Below are 6,972 nucleotides of genomic sequence, written 5' to 3'. Positions count from 1 at the left end.
CACCCCCCCACAAAACATTTTTTTAAATAATATATAAATATAATTAAAAAATAAAAATATTATTTAATCAATTAATTAACTAAATAATTAACTTAATTAATTCTATTTAAATTAACTAATTAAGGTTAATTAACCTAATAACTAATTAACCTAACTAACTATTGTTAATTAACTAAACAGTCCCTGACAGGTGGGACCCACCTGTCAGGTTGACCAGGTCAACGGTCAACGTTGACTACTGACGTCATGCTAACGTCAGCAAGCACTATTCTGGATAATGTTAATTTAATTAATAATTAATAAATTAGAAAATGATTTAAAACTTTAAAAATTAATATAAATTAAACCGTAGCTCGGATGAAAATACTTTCTACATGAAAGTTTCTCAGAACGACGAGGCGAATCCGGGTACGCAGCTCGTTCGTCCGCCACGCATCCCTCGCATAGCAAACACGCAACTTTCCCCCTCCAGCTCCTTTGCCCGAAAACGCGAAACACCGGGATACTTCCCGGATGTTTCCCCCTTCACCGGTACCACCTCGTACCGCGTTAGGGCACACCTAGCATCACGCTTTGTCATGTCATGCATCGTCATGCATTTGTTTGCATTATATTTATTGTTTCTTCCCCCTCTTCTCTCGCTAGACACCGAGACCGACGCCGCTGCTACCCAGTACGACTACGGTGTTGACGACCCCTCTCTCTTGCTAGAGCAACCAGGCAAGCCCCCCCCCCCTTGATCACCAGATATCGCCTAATCTCCTCTATACTGCTTGCATTAGAGTAGTGTAGCATGTTACTACTTTCCGTTAATCCTATTCTGATGCATAGCCTGTCATTGTTGCTCCAGCTGTTGATACCTTACCTGCAATCCTAAATGCTTAGTATAGGATGCTAGTTTACCATCAGTGGCCCTACATTCTTGTCTGTCTGCCATGCTATACTATCAGGCCGTGATCACTTGGGAGGTGGTCACGGGTATATACTTATACATAATATATGATACTTGTGGTGATTAAAGTCGGGTTGGCTCGTAGGAGTACCCGTTGGTGATTTCGATGTTGGGGGCTGAAGGGGCAGGTGGCTCCATCCCAGTAGAGGTGGGCCTGAGTTCCCGAAGGCCCCCGATGGTTACTTTGTGGCGGAGCGACAGGGCAAGTTGAGACCACCTAGGAGAGAGGTGGGCCTGGCCCTGGTCGGCGTCAGTGGTTATTTCAGAATAACATGCTTAACGAGATCTTGGTATTTGATCTGAGTCTGGCTACTGGCCTATACGCACTAACCATCTACGTGGGGACAGTTATGGGCACTCGACGTTGTGGTATCAGCCGAAGCCTTCACGACGTCAGCGACTGAGCGGCGCGCGCTGGGTTGGACCGCGTAACGCAACTTCCTTTGTAATGGAGGTTGCTAGGTCTGCTCACCGGCCGCGTACGCAACGTGCAGGTGTGCAATGGGTGATGGGCCCAGACCCCTGCACCATAGGATTTAGACCGGCGTGCTGACCTCTCTGTTGTGCCTAGGTAGGGCTGTGACGTGTTGATCTTCCAAGGTCGGGCATGACCCAGGAAAGTGTGTCCGGCCAAATGGGATCGAGCGTGTTGGGTTATGTGGTGCACCCCTGCAGGGAAGTTAACCTATTCGAATAGCCGTGTCCCTCGGTAAAAGGATGACCCGGAGTTGTACCTTGACCTTATGATAACTAGAACCGGATACTTAATAAAACACACTCTTCCAAGTGCCAGATACAACCGGTGATCGCTCTCTCACAGGGCGACGAGGGGAGGATCATCGGTTAGGATTATGCTACACGATGCTACTTGATGAACTTACCATCTACTCTCTTCTACTGCTGCAAGATGGAGGTTACCAGAAGCGTAGTCTTCGATAGGACTAGCTATCCCCCTCTTATTCCGGCTTTCTGCAGTTCAGTCCACATATGATAGCCTTATTCCATTTGATACCAATGCATACATATGTAGTGTAGCTCCTTGCTTGCGAGTACTTTGGATGAGTACTCACGGTTGCTTGCTCCCCCTTTTTCCGCTTTGCTATACTCGATTGCTGCGACCAGATGTTGGAGCCCAGGAGCCAGACGCCACCGTCAACGACTACTACTACTACTCGGGAGGTGCCTACTACTACGTGCAGCCCGCTAACGACGACCAGGAGTGGTTTAGGAGGATCCTAGGCAGGAGGCATGCGCCTCTTTTGATCTGTATCCCAGTTTGTGCTAGCCATCTTATGGCAACTTGTTTAACTTATGTCTGTACTCAGATTTTGTTGCTTCCGCTGACTCGTCTATGATCGAGCTCTTGTATTCGAGCCCTCGAGGCCCATGGCTTGTAATATGATGCTTGTATGACTTATTTTATTTGTAGAGTTGTGTTGTGATATCTTCCCATGAGTCCTTGATCTTGATCATACACGTTTGCGTGTATGATTAGTGTACGGTCAAATCGGGGGCGTCACAAGTTGGTATCAGAGCCGACTGTCTGTAGGAATCCCCCTTCCACACTCCTTGGTCGAAGTCGAGTCTAGACATTGCAAAACTTTTACTAACATGGCTATGTGTCTTACGGGCACACGTCGCCATTGGGTGATATTAGGATCTTTTACTTCTTGTCTATACTCTGGGACTCTGATCTCTCTTCTATTCAGGTTAAATATTGCTAAAATCTAACTTTAGGTTCTCGAAAATACTTCCTCCCGGAGAGCCTTTCAGGCCAGATGATCGCCTGCTGCACCAGAAGATTCGGAAGACACTCTCTGATGCTTTCCCGAAACCCTTGTGCCCATCGCCGTTGCGATCCCTACCAACGATAAATCTTTATGGATGACTATATACTTTTGTCGTTCATACCTTCCTCCCTAGTTGCCCTTGTTATTACAAGGTGCCCTCAAATACTCTCCGATGTTCCAAGCATCCTTTATGCTTACTACCCCGCAGTTCCTTGCCGCATGAATATCCCTACGAACAATTCTTCACCCTTATCGAGGAATTGTTCATTACTAGTTGATCATATGATCCACAAGGTACATTGATATACTATCCGGTCTTTCGGTAATTCTCTGCCAGCTGTTGATGTGCAAATACTTGTCTGCTTGCATTATGGTTGCGTTCCATATGTCTAGCAATATTCATTAGTATCCCTTGTCACTATCATTCTTGAGTCCATTGATTCAATAAGTTGTGAATGTACACAATCATTAGTCCAATCCTAGGATTATCCTTTCGGCTCAGATGTCATTTGGATAGGAGCTGGTTCTCGACCAATCAATGCCTTGATCGGTTGTGCTTTTAAGTTTATTGAACTTATTCATTTTCGATCAGAACGATTGCTTCTGATCCCTTGATTTGGAAATCAGAAAAAAAAATCTGTGCATTAAGTTTTGAATTAGTCAGTTGTTTCTATAATCTGATGCCTTGGCATTCCTTCTTCCTCTGATTGAGTTCCGATACTCACATCAGCCCCGTTGTGGACTGCCATACCCATTGTCGGGTTATTATCCAACAGTGTCCTTGACGACCTAAATTCTTGTGATTCTTTACCTAATACATAATGTCTTTGGTAAATTGTATCCTCTATTTTTGACAACCATGCTCTACTTTTGAGTTTGTGTTATTTACTCCTGAAGTTCATGGTATATGTTCTAAGAAGCCCCGATGGGTTGAACCTATGCCTTCCTTAATATGTGTGAACTCGAAAGTTTTCATGAGTCATACTCTTTTGGTATTTTGCTAGATAAAATTTCAACACTACTACTTCATCGAACGTGAGAAGTGAATGAAAGGTTATGCATTGGAGAAGTGGGAGTCGACCTTGAACTTTGTGTTCATGCCCATGGACACAATGTAGATCCTATCATGGTAGCTTCTTGTAATAATAACTAATTCCTTGATATAATATCCTTTGGTATCGGTGAATTGATCCTTTGCAATCGTGGTTCCGACCATATGTTCTTCTTGGATCCCATTTCTCGGACAAGTTGAAGTACTTGTCTTCTGCAAAGCAATACCCCAGTCCAACCTCTACTTTGATCTGTCTTCGAGTATTACCCCCTGGTATCTCGAGATTATCTTGGAACTGCATAACTTCCTATGAGTTCTTCATCAAGTACTACATTCTCACTGATTACAAATTTTCATGTGCTCTGAGTTATTAAACACTCAAGGACACCAATAACTGAACCGAGTCCACACTCCGATTCAATAACTCTAAGTAATTTTCGTTGCTTACGAGTTTAATAATCCTTCAAGTCATTCCTAGCCTGACCGACTATATCATTATTGTGCTAAAATTTTAACTGTGCTACCTGGTCCTTTTTCTCGGAGCACAAATTTCGACGGTGAACTAATCTTACGTCGGTCTTCCTCGTCATATCATTTCTCCCTGAACAGCAAACTTGATTTCGAGTTTGTGTCATACCCATGGTTCCAATAACCTTTCGCTTCATCATTCCTTTGACTTGATGTCATCGTCGATCGATTACATCTTCGTGGAGCCTCTCAACAAAATTTGTCGTGGTCGTCAAACAACATTTTGATTCCTTCCAGAATATCAACCAAATGGATGATGACAAGTAACCATCCTTGTCCCTCGATGATTTGTGTTATCATCGACAACATTATTGCTTTCCTCCAACACAAACTTGTTCGTGTTTGGTGTTATACCTGGAGACCCGTGCTATCCAGCAATTATTCTTCGATACCTTGGAGTATTACCATCTTTTATGTCAAGAATGTTGTGAGAATTTCACCACCTCCTAAGAATTCTTGATACAGGTAATACTTATCACCATCACCTTTGTTTCTTGGTCCCCGTGTTGGATCTAACCGGGATACCAACAGGTGAACGGTGCTGATTGGATTCTGCCCTTCTAGCAACCCTATTACTTTGAAGTTAATGGTCAAACGTTCATTCTTAGACTATTGATCACTGAATCACCATTCTAACATTTGATCATGCTACCTAAGGCCCTACTTTGGGCACCCTTTTCCACTAATGTTTAATTGTGTATGTTTTTCCTTGAGCATACATCATTATATCATTTGATCCGACAAATCTTATCTCCTTGTTCACATAACTGTGGAAATCCATCTTTTTGGATACCTCGTTGTATTATCGCTGAGTCCATCAGCCACCTCCTCATCCTCTCCTTGGCTTAATGATGAATCCCTTCGTGTATCCAGAGTCTGACCTTGCCTGAAGACCATGTCAATGCTATCTCGAAGCATATATATGTTACTCCAATTTTCAACAAGAACATTTAAAGCCTAATGTTAAATGTTTCCTGCTCAATGATCCAAACACCGTTGTATGGGGAATGTCCTGAAATTTCTCTCCCCTTACCTAAAGAGTTTTCTACATTATATCATGTCATGGATATCGTGCTCTGCTTGTCCTTGGGAAGGATATACCCTTGAAATATGTGTTTAAACACATTTTCCTTTCCATTGTTCTGTTTAATCGGATAATCATATTTTTTTCTCCATTGTCTGTTTTAACCTTTCTTGTGATCTATATGATCTAAGAAGTAATATTCTCCTGCTTATGTAAACACCTCGTTGTACAATTATGTCAGCAAGACCCTGTTACTATTGTTGATGACATTTCGGTTGCCACCGATGGACGAGAACTTTGCCTATAGGTCCGCCTCGTTCAACGAGCAGGAAAATGGTTCTCTTCGTCCCTCGCCCTTGGTACTGATGTTGTTGCTGACATAAATGATAGGCTATCCTCTGGCATACCTTGCTTACAAGATTGTGCAAGACGTCATCGCTCTTCCTACTTTTAACCCACATGGTGGGCCCATAACGCACAGGTCCCAGGATCAAAACCTGACCCTCCTGTACACCCTGTTGTCGAGGTTATTCCTTGAGCCTGGCTACGTATGTAATTGACGGGTCACCTTTCTAGTGATTTAATTTGGTATCAGACGCAATACTTATTCTCGTGCCTTGAAACCCTTTCACCTTCTAATTGGGCATCGAACAATTGCCTATCCGCTTGATACTTCTTACTATACCTTCTTGCTTGGCTCTCGATGTGTTTCATTTGACCAACTCGAGAGATACCCTTGTGTTCATTCATGGGATAACCCCCGATGGTTAACCCTTATAGCATTCTATCATTGTCAAGCTGCCCCTTACCTATTCGTAAGAATGATGGAGTTTCCGAAGAAAGGATGCCGACTTCATCACGATGACCTGAAGAAGAGAAACAAAGACATCAACGAAGAGGATCGACTACTTCGAGAAGAGTAACCAAGGCCGAGCATATTCGTTAGAATTTTGTAACTAGACATTTCCCCCCTTAAAAAAACCTCTTAAATATTGGGACGAGATTTCTTGTAGTGGAGGATAATTGTGACGCCCGGATAGTTACGCTACAGTAATTCCCTGCTAATGATGCCACGTCACCACAATACCGTTAATTAAACCCGCGTTGATTCAAACGGAATTCAAATTCAAATTTAAACTAAAGCCAAACACCAAAAGTTCTCAATCATTAAAACTAAAATGTTCTAAGTGTGAAAATAAATGCAAAGGCTTATTGGCAAAGGAATCAACTTATTATAAAATATTTAAATGCCCTTACTTAAATAAAACTACAGCTTAGAGAACTAAATAAATGCCTTTTTCAATTAATAAAATATTAACTAAGTTATTTAATTTCCCAAAACTATTGGGGCAGTGGCATGTTTATTAAAATTAAATTAGGTAAAACTAAGGTATTTTACAAAACTATAATAAAATAAAAGAAACTACAAATAAAAACAAAAAAGAAAATATAAAAGAGAACACCCCCCCTCGTTGGGCCACGGCCCACATGGCCTCAGGGCCAATCGGGCCGGCCCAGCCGCACCTCTCCTGGCCTATATGGCCCCTCCCTCGTGACCTAACCCTAACCCCCCACGAGCGCACCCACCACCCACTCGCCCCCACTCTCTCTCTCGTTTCCCTCCCCC

This window comes from Triticum dicoccoides, chromosome 2A (assembly GCF_002162155.2).
Source record: "Triticum dicoccoides isolate Atlit2015 ecotype Zavitan chromosome 2A, WEW_v2.0, whole genome shotgun sequence".
Taxonomy (NCBI): Eukaryota; Viridiplantae; Streptophyta; class Magnoliopsida; order Poales; family Poaceae; genus Triticum; species Triticum dicoccoides.
Note: the sequence above shows the minus strand (reverse complement) of the source record.